Here is a 20294-nt window from a genome sequence, read left to right as displayed (position 1 = left end):
CGTCCAACGGAAACACGTACTTCTTGAACGTGGTCGATGAATACTCCAGATTCCCCTTCGCCATTCCCTGCCCCGATATCACGTCTGCCACAGTCATCAAAGCCCTCAATACCATCTTCACCCTGTTCGGTTTCCCCGCTTACGTCCACAGTAACCGGGGATCCTCCTTTATGAGTGATGAGCTGCGTCAGTTCCTGCTCAGCAAGGGCATTGCCTCGAGCAGGACGACCAGCTACAACCCCCGGGGAAACGGGCAGGTGGAAAGGGAGAACGGGACGGTCTGGAGGCCGTCCTGCTGGCCCTACGGTCTAGTATCCCCCGGTCTCTCGCTGGCAGGAGGTCCTCCCCGACGCCCTCCACTCCATCCGATCGCTACTTTGCACTGTGACTAATGCAACCCCCCATGAACGTCTCCTTGCCTTCCCTATGAAGTCCACCTCCGGAGTTTCGCTCCCAACATGGCTGGCAGCTCCAGGACCCGTCCTCCTCCGCAAGCACGTGCAGCTTCACAAGGTGGACCCGTTGGTCGAAAGGGTACAGCTGCTGCATGCAAACCCGCAGTACACCTACGTGGCATACCCCGACGGCCGCCAAGACAGTCTCCCTCAGGGACCTGGCACCAGCTGGTTCCCCACCCCACCCTCCGATTGCTCCGGTGCCACCCATCCTCCCTCCAGCGCACCTCACTACAGCCCCTGCCCCAGGACGATCCATCCTCCCATTGGTTCCACCCGGGGATGAAGGTGAGGACCACACGCTCCTGGAGTCGACCAAGCCGGTGCCTGCATCACCACCGGGACTGCGGCGCTCACAGCGGAGGATCAAGGCACCCGACCGGCTAAATTTGTAAACTTCCACCAAACTGTACACTTTAAAAATTCTCACATACCTGTAAATAGTTTTTCCACCACCCCCGCTGGACTCCTTTTTTTAACAGGGGGTGAATGTGGTAGTCACCACTGTTTGTATAATACGTGTATTAGAGGTAATACGATAAGGCTCCTGTACTACAGGTACGAGGGTAGATCCCTGCCTGCTGGGTCGGCCCAGTAGGCGGAGTATAAATGTGTGTGCTCACCGAGCTGCTGCAGGAGGCAACACATCTCTGCTTAATAGAGACTCGATTCCTCTCTACTCTCGTCTCGTGACACTTGATAGTGCATCATTTGGCGTGTTTCCTTTTTTCCATTTTGAGGCCCCAGTAGGCTTGACAAAACTTTAAGAATGGTTGCTGCTTGTCTGAATTTCTAGGACATCCTCGTGCACTGAATTGCTACATTCCCCAGTGTTGCGCAGGCAATGCATTGCACATAGGTCCTAATCGCCGAACCTCTCCTAATTTCCAGAGCCCTGTCCTATCCCTCTTGCTGATATCCTCCAGTCAAACTTTAATTTACTTAAGGACCGCTTCCAGTGATGCAGCAATCCAATCTTCAAGGCCTCTTCTCCAGGAAACTGCTGGGGACGTTGTCATGATATTCAGATAAACATCATGGTGCAAACACACATACACACTGATGGACAGATCAACGGACCAATCAACATACACGCAACATCACAGCCAATCGCAAGCAAGGGCACACGCACTATAAAACGGGGAACACCACAGTTCCCGCTCATTCCAGCAGGAGACAGCTCAGGGCACAGAGCTCACAGCAAGCCACTCAGACATTCACCATGTGCTGAGTGCCTCTCCAAGGTAGTGTTAGGACTGGGTCCACAGGTTAAAGGGTAATGAACGAACCACAGTAACAAGTTTACAGATGTTGTTATTGATAGTAATAAAACAGAGTTGTACCATCTGCAACCGTGTTGGTTCGTCTGTGTAGCAGAGCACCCAACACGACAGGCGTCAATTCAGTGTCCATTTAGTTCCAACCACAATGATGAATGAGCCCCAATATCAGTTGCACTTCTGGCCTATCCATTCAGGCACGGGGAGTCAGCATGCCCATTTTGTGACCACCACTACCCCATTACCTAATAGCAGAACAAAGTTTATTCTGGAAACCCTTCTTATATTCTTAAAATGTTTTGAATATGTAACATCTGCATTTGAGAAAAATAGCTTTTTTATTAAAGTAATTTAAATTCAAGAGTTTCCTTGTGAAGTTTCTGATTTGAAAATTACTCCATGGGGGTACGCGTGCATAAACACTTGACAGACTTATATGGTATTCTTTTCAACAGTATTTAATGGAAGTGTTAGCCTGCAACATTAAAGTAGCAGAAAAAGAAATTTCAGACAATCTCATCAAGCTGAGCCCCCACAGTGTAATTTAAAGGCCTATGCATTTATCAGAAACGCTAACACAACTTAAACAAATTGAAGCTATTTCTCAGCTGATCATTTGTGTATAAGCAGCTTGTTGGTTCCGAGGGATAAATGCAAATTCATTTGAGCTGTATAGTTCCCATGGAGACTGTCAGACTTCCAATCCTGCATGTGGTGAGGAAAAAGATCTACACCAAAAATGTAGTGACACTTTTGGACATTTGCGTCATTGCCTTTGATAACAACGGAATATTAAAAGTGACCCCTTTCAGATACCACAGAATTCTCAGTAGTTGTATGTATACACGAGATTCTGCTATGATCTTGCTATTTTGTATTGACTTCACCAAGTATAAATTTTAAATATAGGCCTGTGGCATTCATTTCTGATATTAGAACCATTTTGCATTCCTTTTCTTTTGATACAATCTCTTGCTTGTATTGTTTAGCCAGCAGCCAATTTTAACCTCCACCATATAAAATCTGGGTTAATTGCTTCCTGATTTTAATGTATACAAGGGTCTGGATTCTCAACTGCCCGTGAGCAGCATCAGCGTTCCTAAAGTGGCGAGGAATCAGGCGTACGGGGTAAAAACAGGATTGGCGCCACGCTGATAGTGGGATCAGGGTTCGCGCCCGCACGATGCACTTGGCGGACCAGAATCTCTGGACCCGTGTGAACTCTCCGGTCCTCTGGGCCGGGAATCAAGTGGGCGGGGATCATTACTGGTCTTTACCACTGTGGCCCTGATGTGGTGGACCTTGCTGTGGCCAAGGAGGTTACCCCTTAAGGAAGTTGCCCCCAAATTCCACACGAGGGCCACCCTCCCCGCCACAATGGCACACGTGCACACCCCACCCCCACCAGACACACCTACGTCCCCCCCTGAGACCCCCTAAATATAGGGACCCCCAGAGACCCCCTAAATAGCAGCAACTTCCACAGCAGCCCCCTAAATATGGGGACCTCCACAGACCCCCCAGAAAAGATCCCTGCCTTGAAAGTAGAGAGTAGTCCAGACAGGGGCACGTGAAAAGTCTGACTGTTGTAACAGTCACCTGGGCATACACCTGCTGGCTCAGACAGAGGAAACACCGGGGCCGGGATTCTCCGACCCCCCGCCGGGTCGGAGAAACCCAGGGGGAGACGCGAATCCCGCCCCGACGCCAGCTGCCCTATTCTCCGGTGCCGTTTTTAGGGCAGTGGCGGGATTCCCGCCACGCCGGTCGGGGGCCGATGATAGCGGCCCCCCGGTGATTCTCCGGGCCCTAATGGGCCAAACGGCCATCTAGTTTTGGCCAGTCCCGCCGGCGTGAATCATTCACCTCACGCACGGTGGGACCTGGCAGGTGAGTATGTGGGGCAATCCTCGGCGGGGCACTAGGGGGAACCAACAGGTTTGGCCAGATGTGAGACAATCGAGTGGATCCCTCCAGGATCGATGAGTGATGAAGGGGCAGTGCTGGCTATACTTCTGCAGTGTTTGGTGCTGGCGGTGGACATGGTGGCGGGGGGAAGGAGGGGTGTGAGTGGAGGGTGTGGAATACTGGAGAAGATTTCTGGGGGTGGGGTGAATCCCGATACCTTCCTGATGGGGCTGGAGGCCATTAGGCAGTAACGTTGATCGGTGCACCCTTCAAAGATAACGACCCGATCTCTTTGGAGCGAATTGCTGGCTCTATGAGGTCCTGCCCTGCCAGAGTGATGGCGTAAACCAAACTGACTCTTTTATTTTCTCTTAAAGGCTCAAGGGTTGTCAAGCAAATTGTCTGTGCAATTGGGAGAGTTCCACACCAATTTCTGTCTATGCCTGACACTTTGCCGAATTCTGGTAAGATTCGCCCACAGTCTCAGGAATCTTTTGCGTTCTTTGGCAATTCTGTGTTATGTTTTCCCAAATTGTTCTATGCTTACAGTAACATGGTGGGTCATATTCATGAGTCACTCGAACACTACAAACAATTCTGTTCAAACCATTTTTGTATTTCAAACGAATGTAAAAAAAAGCTCCCATTCATTTCAGTAGTTCAAAGAACATTTGCTTCAACCTTTTCCTATTCCACATACTCTTTCATATTTTATATTCTGCGTTGTCGCGGGTCCTGAAGGCCGCCTTGGAGAACGCTTACCCGGAGATCAGAGGCTGAATGCCCTTGACTGCTGAAGTGTTCTCCGACTGGAAGGGAACATTCCTGCCTGGTGATTGTTGCGCGATGTCCGTTCATTTCGTTGTCGCAGCGTCTGCATGGTCTCGCCAATGTACCACGCTTCGGGACATCCTTTCCTGCAGCGTATGAGGTAGACAACGTTGGCCGAGTCGCACGAGTATGTACCGCGTACCTGGTGGGTGGTGTTCTCACGTGTAATGGTGGTATCCATGTCGATGATCTGGCACGTCTTGCAGAGATTGCCATGACAGGGTTGTGTGCTGTCGTGGTCACTGTTCTGAAGACTGGGTAGTTTGCTGCACACAATGTCGGGGAACACTTCAGCAATCAAGGGCATTCAGCCTCTGATCTCCGAGTAAGCGTTCTCCAAGGCGGCCTTCAGGACCCGCGACAACGCAGAATCGCCGAGCAGAAACTTATAGCCAGGTTCCGCACACATGTTTGAGGTTGAGGTTGCGCGGTTGTTCGAAGGCAAGTAGTGGGATGTGGGGATGACCTTGGCAAGATGTTCATCGTCATCAATGACGTGTTGAAGGCTGTGAAGAAGATGACATAGTTTCTCCGCTCCGGGGAAGCTCCGGGGAAGAACCATTGTGTGCAGCAAAAACTTCCCCGGAGCGGAGAAACTACGTCATCTTCTTCACAGCCTTCAACACGTCATTGATGACGATGAACATCTTGCCAAGGTCATCCCCACACCCCCACTACTTGCCTTCAAACAACCACGCAACCTCAAACGAACCATTGTGTGCAGCAAACTTCCCCGGAGCGGAGAAATTCCGTCATCTTCTTCACAGCCTTCAACACGTCATTGATGACGATGAACATCTTGCCAAGGTCATCCCCACACCCTCACTACTTGCCTTCAAACAACCGCGCAACCTCAAACGAACCATTGTGTGCAGCAAACTACCCAGTTTTCAGAACAGTGACCACGACACCACAGAACCCTGCCATGGCAATCTCTGCAAGACGTGCCAGATCATCGACATGGATACCATCATTACACGTGAGAACACCACCCACCAGGTACGCGGTACATACTCGTGCGACTCGGCCAACGTTGTCTACCGCATATGCTGCAGGAAAGGATGTCCCGAAGCGTGGTACATTGGCGAGACCATGCAGACGCTGCGACAACGAATGAACGGACATCGCGCAACAATCACCAGGCAGGAATGTTCCCTTCCAGTCGGGGAACACTTCAGCAGTCAAGGGCATTCAGCCTCTGATCTCCGAGTAAGCGTTCTCCAAGGCGGCCTTCAGGACCCGCGACAACGCAGAATCGCCGAGCAGAAACTTATAGCCAAGTTCCGCACACATGAGTGCGGCCTCAACCGGGACCTGGGATTCATGTCACATTACATTCGTCCCCCACCATCTGGCCTGCGAAATCCTACCAACTGTCCTGGCTTGAGACAATTCACACCTCTTTAACCTGGGGTTACCCCATCTCTGGATCTGTAAAGATTTAATCACCTGCTAATGCTCGCATTCCTAGCATTGTTTGGCATCTTTGAATTTGTCTATATATGTGTTTCTGGAACAGACCTCTTCATTCACCTGAGGAAGGAGCAGCGCTCCGAAAGCTCGTGACATCGAAACAAACCTGTTGGACTTTAACCTGGTGTTGTAAGACTTCGTACTGTGCTCACCCCAGTCCAACGCCGGCATCTCCACATCATGGATAATTTGAATAGCATTGCACTTTTTCCAATGGCCATTTTGAAATGTTTGCAATGTTTTTTTATTGTATAAAAGCATCTCAGACATGCATCATGATCTATGAAGAAAATTTGAAAATCATTAAACTGTCTGTCAGCATGTCAATTTGTAGTTAAAAGTCTTCCCTCTGTCACCGTGAAACCCTTGGATGTCTCTCCTGGCATGTCAATTTCAAAGATCTGTCAGCTGAAGGTGACAGTCTTTCCATTGATGTGTTGGAAACTTTGATGTGCTTTTTTTCACAGTCAATGTCATTCCCCTTTAATGTTTTCAAGCCTCTAGGCATGCTGAGAAGCCTAGAGCTCTGAACTGCATTGTTTGCCTTCAATTTCATGATCTATTCGTTTTTACAAGCCTCTTGATTGACAAGTCCAGACTATTTCAAGGGAGGGTTAGTGTTGTTTATTTTTAGCTCTTCACTGACAATTAACTCTGAAGTTCTTCCTCTTTTTTTCCAACAGCAGTTTTTTTAAAGTGTCTGTCTCTTTACTCTGAAGATCTTCCTAGAAAGAGCAGGTGCGAGGGCAACACTCAGACAGAGGGTGGGGCCTGAAGTGGGGGACTGAGGAGGGTGTTGAAGGGGGAGGGGCCTGAAGGGGCATTTCGTGAGCCCATAATTGAGTGTTGCTCACTAGGCATTGGGGTTGGCGGGGTGGGGAGACATTGCTAGCAATTGGGAATGTGGGACCCTTGCCGGCGTTTAGCAGTGAAGGGCTTTTGTGAGGGCCACGAAGAATCCAGCACGAGTTTCAAGGATACTAAGAAATAACATTTATTTACAATAACATAAAAACACACAACAGCAGCAACTTCCCTTGCTGCTTACTCCTTCCTGCTAGTTCCAAACTGGCCAGCTTTATTTATACAGGGAGTCTGCTAATGATTTCTCCGTCCCCCTCATTGGGGAAGCTCATACTCCCACAGGATTGTGGGATTGTCATTAGTCCCCAGCCAATGGTAAGCAGGCAGGTTATAACATCCCTCCCCCCCGAAGTCCAAGGAATCCACCGAAGACCCTGGCGAAGGAGGGCGTCGGACTCGTTTTGCCGCAGGCCGGACACCATTTGCATGAGACGCACCAGGGACCCACTGGGCACCCCCAGCAAAATTGCGAACGAACACTGGGTCACTGGGTGCAAACTGCCGAATTGGCCGATGCCAAGAAAAACCCTGTCCCTGCCGTTCTTGTGTGCGGCGTACTTTTGCGGCATTGTCCGGGAAAACCATACTAAGGCGGGTGCGAAGTCTCCGGCCCATTAGGAGTTCTGCGGGAGCTACCCCAATCACCGCATGGGGGGTGGTTCTATACGAAAACAAAAAACGAGCCAGTCTCGTGTCCATTGACCCGGAAGACTGCTTCTTTAGGCCTTGTTTGAATGTCTGCACTGCGCGCTCCGCCAACCCATTTGAAGCCGGGTGGTAAGGGGCAGTGCGGATATGGCGTATGCCATTCACCTTCATGAACCTTGCAAACTCCTCATTGGTGAATGGAGTGCCGTTATCCATGACCAGCACCTCGGGGAGACCATGTGTACTAAAAGACAAACACATCTTCTCAATCGTTGCGCAGGATGTTGTGCCTAGCATCTTATGCACCTCTAGCCATTTAGACTGGGCGTCAATTAATAAAAGGAACATGGATCGTTGAAAAGGGCCGGCGAAATCCGCATGCAAGCGCGCCCAAGGCCGCCCTGGCCATTTCCAGTGATGTAGGGGCGCAGCCGGCGGAAGCTTCTGATGCTCCTGACAAATGGAGCAGCTTTGGGCCACCTTCTCAATGTCGGTGTCGAGGCCTGGCCACCAAACATAACTCCGGGCCAACATTTCATTTTGGTCACACTTGGATGCCCATTGTGCAAGTCTCTTAGTATTAGCTCCTGTCCTTTTTCCGGGACAATCACACGCGTCCCCCACAAGAGGATGCCGTCTTCCACGCTGAATTCTGACAGCTTGGAGGAAAATGCCCGCAACTCGCCTGGGAGCTGTCTATGCTGCCCACCATACAGGACTATGTGTCGAATCTTTGACAGGACTGGCTCCATCTGGATCCACTCACGGATCTGTGATGCCATGACAGGCAAGGTGTCCATATAATTTAGGGTTGCAACCACCTCACCGGTCGTGGGGGTCGACATGGGGCCGGTCGATAAAGGCAATCGGCTCAGTGCGTCAGCATTCGCTATCTGCGTTCCTGGTTTGTGCTCCAGAGAATACTCGTATGCAGCGAGCAACAAAGCCTAGTGCTGGATCCGTGCGGAAGCAATGGGCGGTATTGGCTTATCCTCTCTGAAAAGTCCCAGCAGAGGCTTATGATCAGCCATGATAGTGAAGTGGCGGCCATACATGTAAGGGTCTGTATACCCTGCTTGATGCGGTCGAATGTCCTCTGGGCGATCACGGAGACTATTGCGCCAGTGTCCAACTCCATCTCAAGCGGGTGACCATTGACCCGTACTGTCACCTTAATGGGGGCCACACGGGGAGCTGCCACACAATGCAGCTGCAGGCAGTCGTCCTCCGTCTCCACCTCCTCAGGAGCAGTCGCCGGAGGTTCATCCACATGGAAGGTATGGCCCCTGGGCTGGTCCCAGTTTCGGTCGGTAGGACGGTGCCTCTGGCGCCTCCAGGACCGGCGTTCGCGACGGGGTCAGCGCCTACAAGTCTGACACGGACATGGCTCCTCATCCATTGGTTCTGGAGAAGGCTCCCTTCGGGGAGGAATGTCCAACGGCCACTGGCGTCGATCCGGATGTCGTCTCGCCCAAGGTACCTCAGGAGTGCGGGGCGGATGTTTTCGGACGGAAGGGGTTGCGCCCCAAGGCATGCACTTCCATTCGCTGTATCTCCTGCACTCCTCGTTCTGCACTCTCTCAGGACAATACTATTTGAATGGCCTGTTGAAAAGTCAATGTTGGCTGAGCTAACAACTTTCTCTGGGTGGCCGCATTGTTAATACCGCAAACCAAACAGTCGAGTAACATTTCTGACAAAGTCACAGTACTCCGCAATCCTGCGTAGCCTGGATAGAAAGTCGGCAAGGGATTCTCCTGGGTTCCTCTCAGCGGTATTAAACTGGTAACGTTGGACTATCGTGGACAGGGCTGGGTTAAAATGCTGCCCCACTATATTTGCAAGTTCCTCAAACGTTTTGGTGTCTGGCGCAACTGGGTACATAAGGCTCCTAATCACCCCAAACATATGTGGGCCACAGGCAGTGAGCAATATGACCACCTGGCGCTCGCTTTCGGTGATATTGTTTGCCCGGAAATAGTAACGCATCCGTTGTGCATACTGGTTCCAGCTTTCCAGCGCAACATCAAAAACATCCAGACGTCCGCACAGAGGCATGGTGTAATAGAAAACAACTTCCAACCTGTATCCAACAAAAATCCAGGGAGCTGGCTTCAGCAGTGTAGACAGCTATTCACTTTAACCCTCGTCGCCGGTTTTGTGAGGGCCACGAAGAATCCAGCACGAGTTTCAAGGATACTAAGAAATAACATTTATTTACAATAACATATATACACACAACAGCAGCAACCTCACTTGCTGCTTACTCCTTCCTGCTAGTTCCAAACTGGCCAGCTTTATTTATACAGGGAATCTGCTCATGATTTCTCCGCCCCCCTCATTGGGGACGCTCATACACCCACAGGATTGTGGGATTGTCATTAGTCCCCAGCCAATGGTAAGCAGGCAGGTTATAACAGGGGCCCTTTCCAGAAACTCAGCGTCCGCAAAATTATTCTGAGATCGGGCTGCTCTTTAAAAATAGCGCCCTGGCTCTGAAGAGCGGGGCCTGTCAGCGAGTTTCGGCCCCATGCTCCTCAAGGCCAGGGTAAAACCTGCCCCTCTCCAAAAGAGTTTTAAAAGTCCCATTTACTCCCACCTGAGCAGCACCCCCAGTGCCAGTGGGAAGCACTCTGGCCTTTCCACTGCCAAAAGCCTTAGAATTAAAACGGGAGAATCGCACTCTATATCGTTCTGCAGATTTTGTCATATAAATGATCATACTAAACCAAATTTTCACTGTAACACTTAATGGCATTGACAGGCCAGAGTTAATAACACCAAAGAATACATCAGTTATCAGTTATCACTTTTGTTGCATTTGCGCAAATCTCAAATGTAGTTGAAATAATTTTGTAAATTGTCTACAAATGCAAAAACCATACGAAAGAGTACATTTGACATACAGCATACCTTGAAACCTTGACCATATCGTCAATTGTCCTGCTATTAGGAAACAAAGGAAACATAGGGAAGAGATTTAGTTTCATTTAGGTCTTAACATTGCACCTTTTCTATTGGGGCTATATCCTGCCATATCTCCCTTCATGCTTGAAACTAAAACTTGTATTGTACAGGTGAGTTTTAAAGCAGAGATTTTTTTCCACTTCCTCTGTGTGGACTATTCTCTGGCTTCCAGACGGAAGTCTCTCTTCTGGGGCGAAATTCTCCGGTATCGGCGCGATGTCCGCCAACCGGCACCAAAAACGGCGCAAATCAGTCGGGCATCGCGCCGCCCCAAAGGTGCGGAATCCTCTGCATCTTGGGGGGCCGAGCCCTAACCTTGAGGGGCTAGGCCCGCACCGCACTGATTTTCGCCCCGCCAGCTGGCGGAAGTGCCCCTCCAGCTGGCGCGGAAATGACATCTCCGGGCGGCGCATGCGCGGGAGCGTTAGCGGCCGCTCACGGCATCCCTGCGCATGCGCTGTGGAGGGAGTCTCTTCCGCCTCCGCCATGGTGGAGACCGTGGCGAAGGCGGAAGAAAAAGAGTGCCCCCACGGCACAGGCCCGCCCGCGGATCGGTGGGCCCCGATCGCGGGCCAGGCCACCGTGGGGGCACCCCCTCGGGGCCAAATCGCCCCGCGCCCCCCCCCAGGACCCCGGAGCCCGCCTGCGCCGCCTTGTCCCACTGGTAAGGTAGGTGGCTTAATCCACGCTGGCGGGACAGGCATTCTAGCAGCGGGACTTTGGCCCATCCAGGCCGGAGAATCGCGGGGGTGGGGGACCGCCAACCTGCGCGGCGTGATTCCCGCCCCTGCCGAATATCCGGTGCCGGAGAATTCGGCAACCGGCGGGGGCGGGATTCATGCCAGCCCCCGGTGATTCCCCGACCCGGCGGGGGGGTCGGAGAATCTCGACCCTGGTGTGCTGATCGGGGCCGCTGCCACTGTCGGATTCTCTGCTGCCTGCAGCCGGTGGCGGAATTCCCGATGCGGCAGAGAATCCAGCCCAATCTGGTTCTGCAATGTTGATTGAGGGTTAAATATTAGGCAGGACACTGGGGATAATCCTTCTGCTCTTCATTAGTGAATGGTGAATACCATGGTGAGCAACAGGCAGCCCCAACATTTAGCATTGGAACAACAGAAATGGTATGACATACAAATAAGGTGCATTTCCATCATCAGCAGCTAATTTACATAGAGCCACTTCTGCACAAGTAAACATATTGCGTATTGGAAAAGAACAAGGAGACAGGCACACATTCTGCTTCTGCCATCCTAGAGCCATTCAAAGATTGGTAGGGATGTTAAAACTAATGCCTCGGGCAATGTGTGTAGTAAAGGTGAATTAAATGTGCTCACTGACTCTCTGTTCTTCATACCGGAGCAATTAGTTTATTATAGTCTACTTCTGTATCAGAATGTGAAATATATCATTACCTCTCTCAGGGAATTAATGGTTTTTCACTGTTCATTGAGTTTGTGGCCCTGTTAATAGAATTCTGTGGATTTTATTAAAGTGATTTCCATTATCTTGTTGCCACTCTTGCCTGGGAGAGAATGTTTCTTAATATGCCAACGATCTATGTACCTTCCTCTCCATGAAGATAGGAGAAGCATTTTTCTCCTCTCTTTAAAGGTCACCAGGCAGTGAGTTACGTCGTTCCCAATACTGAGAGATTCACAATAATGTCCTTTTTTGTTGTTGTTTGGCAATATCTTCCCAAATGACTTGAAGAGTGTGAATGTTTTACCACGAGAAAAGTTGAGTGAGAAAAGCAAAGCCACATTTCTGCCACAGGTATCCTCAGCTTTCTGATCCATCGACCACAATCAGTAAGGTTAAACAACAATACCTCCTCCACGATAGTCTTCAACACCGGGGCCCCACAAGGCTGCGTACTTAGCCTCCTACCACACTCTCTATACACACACAACTGCGTGGCAAAATTTGGCTGCAACTCCATCTACAAGTTTGCTGACGACACAACGGTAGTGGGTTGGATCTCGAACAACAATGAGTCAGAATACAGGAGGGAGATAGAGAACCTAGTGGAGTGGTGTAACAACAACAATCTCTTCCTCAATGTCAGCAAATCTAAAGAGCCCATCATTGACTTCAGGAAGCAAGGTATCGTACACACTCATGTCTACATCAAAGGATAAAAGCAAATTACTGTGGATGCTGGAATCTGAAATGAAAGAGAAAATGCTGGAAAATCTCAGCAGGTCAGGCAGCATCTGTAGGGAGAGAAAAGAGCTAACCTTTTGTGTCCAATGACTCTTTGATGCTGCCAGACCTGCTGAGATTTTCCAGCATTTTCTCTTTTGTTTCTGCATCAAAGGTGGAGGTGGAGATGTTTGACAACTTCAAATTCCTAGGTGTGCAAATCACCAACAATCTGTCCTGGTCCGCCCACATCGACGTTATGACCAAGAAAGCACAACAGCGCCTATACTTTCTCAGGAAACTAAAGAAATTTGGCATGTCCACATTGACTTTTCAACTTTTACAGGTGCACCATAAAAAGCATAGCATCTGGCTGCATGACAGCCTGGTATGGCATCTGCCCGGCCCAGAGAGAGTTGTGAATACTGCCCAGTCCATCATACGAACCCGCCTCCCATCCATTGACTCTGACTACACTTCCTGCTACCTTGGGAAAGTGGACAGCATTATCAAAGACCCATCCGGCTTATTCACTCTTCCAATTTCGTTCATTGGGCAGGAGATACAAAAGTCTAAGAACACGCACAAACAGACTCAAAAACAGCTCCTTCCCCACTATTATCATACTCCTAAACAACCCTCTTATGGACTGACCTCATTAACACTACACCCTTGTATGCTTCACCCGATGCCGGTGTTATGTAGTTACATTGTGTACTTTGTGTTGCCCTATTATGTATTTTCTTTTATTTCCTTTTATTTTCATGTATTAATGATCTGTTGAGCTGCTCGCAGAAAAATACTTTTCACTGTACCTTGGTACACGTGACATAAACAAAACAAAAATCCAGATTCAAAGACAGCTTCTCCCCCGCTGTCACCAGACTCCTAAATGACCCTCTTATGGACATTTCTGATCTCTTCACACATCTTCTCTATTCAGTAGTACTACACTCCTGTATGCTTCACCAGATGCCTGTGTCTATATATCCACATTGTGTATTTTGTGTTTGCCCTATTGTGTATTTTCTTTTCATGTATGGAATGATCTGTCTGAACTGTATGCAGAATAATACTTTTCACTGTACCTCGGTACACGTGACAATAAACAAATCCAATTTAATATGTGCAACAAGCAGCAACATGTATCATTCTGTTTTCACATGCCACTACATTTTTGATGAATATTTATGGGAATTAGCTTTTTAAAAAATTCATTCAAGGCTTGTGGGTTTTGCTGGCTAGGCCAGCATTCATTGTCCATCCCTCATTTCCCTTGAGAAGGTGGTGGTGAGCTGCCTTCTTGAACCGTTGCAGTCCAAGTGGCTGTGTTCTATTCCAGAAAGCCAGTTGATGAAGGATTGAACTGAAGCCAATCAGTTAATGCCTGCCATCTGTTTACCATTAAACACAGCTAATATCCAATTAGCAGTTGTGGAAGCAGTTCCAATCGCGAAACAGGATTGGGCAGAAAATAGGTTCTGATGCCCAAATCGAGGCGGGCACTGATTTGATGCCAAATCGCAAATCTCCGTTACCTCGACAGCGGCATCAATGCGGTCAGGAACACACGTACGGTAGACACCATTTGCATGTCATTAGCGGGCCTGACCCGGTACTCTCAGGGGCCTCTGCGGTGCGCCGCCTCTGATGGGCCGGGATCCTGATAGCGCGGTTCATTTGTGCTTTTAAATATCATAGAATCAGAGAATTTACAGTGCAGAAGGAGGCCATTCAGCCCATCGAGTCTGCATTGGCCCTTGAAAAGAGCACCCTACCCAAGCCCACACCTCCACCTCCATTCGATCCCCATAACCCCACCTAACTTTGGACACTAAGGGCAATTTAGCATAGCCAATCCACCTAACCTGCACATCTTTGGACTGTGGGAGGAAACCGGAGCACCGCGAGGAAACACACGCAGGCATGGGGAGGATGTGCAGACTCCGCACAGACAGTGACCCACGCCGGAAATCGAACCTGGGACCCTGGAGCTGTGAAGCAACTGTGCTAACCACTGTGCTATCATGCTGCCCTGCAGCATGCTGCCCTGCATCGTGGTTGCTGAGGGAGAGAATGTACGCAAAGACTCCAACACTGCCATAGTTTGATGACAGTTGTGCCGCTGGCGGGGGGCTTCTGCCAGGGCCAGGGGGAGTAGCAGGGGTGTCCAGGAGGTGGGCTGTGGGGTCGGGGTGGATGGGCATGGAACACCATTGCCGTAGCCGGAAAGGCAGCCGTGCAGCTGCACACGCCACTGACAGCCCACGGTGAACGTAGGGCCACAGGTTGTGTAGGTGTCCCCCCAGGCCACCACCCACAGGTGCCCGCTGACCTCCGCCGACCTTCAGCTGTTAGGGCATGCTCCAGCACAACCAGTGCCATCAGGTTGGCTTTGATGTGGGGATTGAATTTGCATATGCGGCTGCAACCTATCAGCCTCCCGAGTGCCAAACACAGACCAAGCGAATCCTGCACCGTTTTTCATTGAGATCGAATGTGTTCCACATGGCAAAGCCCCTCCACAGTTGCTGAATCAGTCCAGGTTCGGTGCCAGCGTTGCTGCCGTCGAAGTCCACGAATACTGCCCCGACTTCAACTCTTAGTCTCAGGAACGGAGAATCCCGCCCGTTGCATTGAACAGTTTAAAATTCCTTTTAATCTTTGACAATACATTAATGCAAACAACTGGGTACAACATCATGCGTGATTTGTGAGATTACTATTTTGGTGGAGATGAATGAATGAAAATGAAAATCGCTTATTGTCACAAGTAGGCTTCAAATGAAGTTACTGTGAAAAGCCCCTAGTCGCCACATTCCGGCACCTGTGTGGGGAGGCTGTTACGGGAAGTGAGCCGTGCTGCTGGCCTGCCTTGGTCTGCTTTCAAAGCCAGCGATTTAGCCCTGTGCTAAACAGCCCCTGTCACTGGTGAAACAGCTTATATTATATTATAAACTTCTTCACGGCGCCGAGGTCCCAGGTTCGATCTCGGCTCTGGGTCATTGCTCGTGTGGAGTTTGCACATTCTCCCCGTGTTTGCGTGGGTTTAGCCCCCACAACCCAAAAATGTGCAAGCTAGGTGGATTGGCCATGCTAAATTGCCCCTTAATTGGAAAAAATGAATTGGGTACTCTAAATTTTAAAAATATATATTATAAACTTCTGATTATTGCGAGTTTAGTTTTCATTGTTCAACTTTGTTTTCTTTTCTGTATTTTCTTCTTGCCTTTGATGTTATTTTAAGGTTTGCATTGCTAACTTTCAGGCTGCTTCTGTGATTTCAAGGATCAGATCTGTTCAGACACAAGTGACAGGAAACAAATTAATTCTAGATGTAGCTTTGCAGCACAGTCAAATGGCATGAAAAAATAAAACACTCACAACATCCATCAATAGAATACAAGTAAGGCAGTAATAAATTACATTTGCATTCCTTCTGGTTGTAATTTATAATGTTGTAGCTGCAACCCTACTCCCAAGACTAGAGCACTTCTGTGCACTATTGAAGGAGGGGTGCACTGTTGGATAAGACATTAAATCCAGGCCCTGTCCACCCTCACTGGTGAATATAACAGATTCCATTACACGTTTTGGAGAAGAGCAGTGAGCTTCTGCTGGTGTTCTGGCCAATATTCATGCCTCAGTCAACAACTGGTCATTTATTTAATTGCTTTGTGCGAGCTTGCTGTGTGAAAATTATGTGCTGCTTGACTTAAATTACAAAATTGACTATACTTGAAAAATACTTAATTGGGAGTAAAGTGATTTGGGATGTCTCAAAGTTTTTTAAATACTGGAGTGTCATTTTTGAAACGCCCCGGTGAACAAAACATGAAGTGGAATCCAACCGCCCCCCCCCCCCCCCCCCCCCCCCCCCCGATACCCCCAGCCCACACACGCACCCCTGGCACTGCCCAGGCACTGCTTCTGTTACAGCCTCCCTGGTAATGCCTGCAATGATTTTTTGATCCTGATCAAAATGTAATTATCGCCAATTTATTGTCAAATGTAATATCCTCCATTTTCCATGGCCACAAATGGCAACAGGGGCACAAAATCTTTTGTGAGGTTCAAAACGAGAATCTTATTGGCAAGATCTCACAAAGCGATCATTTCCACCCCTTACCACTTTCGTAATGCGGTTCATGCCCAGGAAGGTCAGGTCCTCCTTCAAATACACTTGAATATCATTAGTGGGGTTCCCCACAGTATAGATCCCCCAAATTTGGAAGTCCCCCACAATCCAATGAGGAACCACTTCTTGCTGGCACCTGTAATGGAAAGAGGAGAAAATAAGTGACTCTCTGGGCTGCTTCCAACATAGCACCGAGCATGATCCTTCTTTATGAACACATTAAGCATGGTTCCTCACTGGATGGAGGGTGCACATTAACCTCGTCATCTCCACTTCCATGATCTCGATCCTCCTCTGCCAACACGGAAGCCCGCTCTTCAAATAGTGTAAGGGATTATAGATTGGGTATGACTCTTCCTATTTTCCCTGTCTAATGACTTGTGCATAGATTTGTCCTGTGCAAGGAGAAAAGCTGCTTTGATAGCGATTGGGATGCAGGTGGTGTTCGCACTTTGTCATTTTTAATCACCGACCCACTGGCAATTATGTGCCATGTGAAAGATGCACTGCAGCTAATCAATCCACAAGTGCTCTTTGGCAGAAGCCTCCAAGCAGTGAGCTCCTGCAGCTAGAAGGAGAAAACCAACAGAGGAATGGCATCAGCAGTTAACACCAACCAACCTCACTAAAATGTGACCATTCAGTGTGGCAGGGTCATAGACCTACAGTGGCCTCCCTACCTGAAGACTACCTGAACTGCAATGGAAAGACAAGGCATTACCGCAGCACGCTGAGACTCGCTTTTATGCATGGGCAACATAGATAGTAGCTCATGCATGCCACTGAGGCCTGTGTGAGTTCCCATTCAGTGAGGTGAGTATGGGGAGTAGAGGGTGCACTTATCCTAATGGCACAGATGAGGTCATTTGTCCTTTTCCTGCATGCAGGTCACTCCTTCAATGAGTGCTTCCCATACAGGAGTGGACCTCCTCTCCTCATCCCTTGGGTAAAGGATGTCCCTTCTGTCCTCCACTGCTTTCAGCAGTACTTCCAGAAATGCATCGCTGAATTTTGGAGATGCTGCTTCTTGGCTTCTGCATGCAGTGTCCTGATCCATTGTAAAGGGCAGCACGGTAGCATGGTGGTTAGCACAATTGCTTCACAGCTCCAGGGTCCCAGGTTCGATTCCTGGCTTGGTTCACTGTCTATGCGGAGTCTGCACGTTCGCCCCGTGTGTGCGTGGGTTTCCTCCGGGTGCTCCGGTTTCCTCCCGCAGTCCAAATATGTGCAGGTTAGGTGGATTGGCCATGATAAATTGCCCATAGTGTCCAAAATTGCCCTTAGTGTTGGGTCGGGTTACTGGGTTATGGGGATAGGGTGGCGGTGTGGGCTTGGGTGGGGTGCTCTTTCAGAGGGCCGGTGCAGACTTGATGGGCCGAATGGCCTCCTTCTGCACTGTAAATTCTATGATTCTATGAAATGTTGCTGTCTGGATGCTTCTTAAATGTGGAATTAAATAGAATTCATAGTAGACTGAGAGATTGGAAGCTGCGTTAAAACCCCTTGGGCCGTATTCTTGTCATGCAATATATATTATAAATTATAAAGATCCTACATGTACAATTGCAATTTATCAGGCTGTATTGTCTGCCGATCACTGCCGGTAGTGGAGTCCCCGATGCGACGGAGAATCGGGTGTCCGGGAAAAATATAAATTGTGATGCTCCGGCCACCCGCTGGCGGCGGGATCGGGGTTCGTGCCTGCGAGCCAGCAGGAGAATGTAAAAGGATGCAAATGGGTCCTAATGACATTATTTGCATCTACTTATTGGGCCTGGTACCAGATTCTCCAGGTCCTCGTGATCCTCCCGTCTTCTGGACCGGGCATCACATGAGCGGGGATTGTAACAGGTATCACCAAACATGAACATAACGTGATGGTCCTCGCAGTGGGCCAAGGGGGTAACTCCTTTAGGGAGTTGCTCCCAAAGTCTATCCGAGGCCCATCCCCCCCCCCCCACAAAGCATGGCCTGCATGCCCCACCATTACCAGACCCCCCCACCACCCCATCCCAGAGGCCCAATAAGACAAGAGACCCTCCAGAGACCCCCTAGCTCGAGGGGCCCTTGACAGGGACCCCGTAAATAGGGAGACCCCCAGGGTACCCCTAACAAGGAATACCCCCCTCCCAGGGACCCTCAAACTAAAGGACCCCTACATGGACCCCTAACGAATGGGATCTCCCAGGAAACCTAGAAATTAGACCCCTCTCAGGAAGCTAGGGAGCAGTCCAGACAGGGGCAGTGAAAAAAATTGCAGTTGTAACACTTACCTGGAAGCACCACATATCCATTCCCGGAACGAGAACAGCTATAACCTAATTTAAACCCCTCAGATCCATTAACTGCAAGCCAGTCATTAATTTCTGTTAGCGGGCTGTGATTGACAATGACCACAAACCAACATTGCTTTGTTCATCTTCTTCATGGATGAGAAAATCTAAGTGCTGAAACCAAAATGTTTACAAACATCAACTACATCAAAGAGAGTTAAGTGCTGTCAGTTTCCAGCTCAGCACTTCGAAATGACTCAAGTGTGAAGGGGCGTGTTTTGAATGCATAAATGTGCATGGTGAGGGATACTGAATTGCTCAGTGATTTGCGCTCCCAAGGGGAGCATGAATCACGTGCAATCCAGTTCTGTCGGAAGACCATAGGGTGGGATTCTCCATCTGGGAGACTATGGACTGGATTCTCCATTTCAGCGGTGAAGTGTCAGTGCCAGCGGAGCATGTGTGTTCTTTTATGACCAACAATTGGCGTGAAACCCTCACCGATTCCGGTACCGGTGAGGGGCTAGCATCGGCGCCGACTGAAACTCCTGCTTCCCGCGTCGAAAATGGCCAGAGAATGGCCGGCTTCCAGGCCATGCATGCGCATGGCTAACGACCTGCAGCAGTTGCACCGTACAACATGGCGCCGGCCATGCGCAATCCCGAACTGCCAACCGTGACCTCACATCCCACCCCCTGGTCACCCCCCACCAGTCCCCCCAGCCCTTGCAGAAGGCCCCGCGGCCAGCGGCATGGATCCCGGTCGGGTGTGGCAGTACTGGACACAGTCCACAGCGATCACACTGGGTTCCCACACGTGGCCTGCGCCCTTGGGAACTTGGCACATTGGGGGTAGAGCATCACGGGTGGGCTGGCCAATGATGCGCCAACGCCATTGAAATGGCACGTGGTGCATGTCACGTTGACGCCAGTTTGGAGGTGGTGCAGCATGGTGGACTGGCGTCAAACCGGCACCGGCTCCGATTTCGGCGAGAAAATCCATTCTTCCCAATTTCGGTGTTGGGCTATGGAGAATCCAGCCCCCTGTTCTCCCACCGGAGCTGAATTGCACCAGTTTTACAATCACCTTGGAGTTGTAAAGTGGGATGCAATTCAGTTCCACACCATGCAAATTTATGAATAGCGTGGAATACGAAGGATTCCCAGGGAATCCCGCTATCGGGTCAGCACCTTGAGTGGGTGGCGCAATAGCGAGGTCACACAACCAGCCAGCACCCGCCCCCACCCCCCCCCCCCGACATCTCGAATTGGCCCCTGACCCCTCCCCCACTGCAAACTGGCCCCGCCTCCC

This window comes from Scyliorhinus torazame, chromosome 2 (genome assembly GCF_047496885.1).
Source record: "Scyliorhinus torazame isolate Kashiwa2021f chromosome 2, sScyTor2.1, whole genome shotgun sequence".
In the NCBI taxonomy this organism is placed as follows: domain Eukaryota; kingdom Metazoa; phylum Chordata; class Chondrichthyes; order Carcharhiniformes; family Scyliorhinidae; genus Scyliorhinus; species Scyliorhinus torazame.
This window is presented reverse-complemented; position numbering follows the sequence as displayed.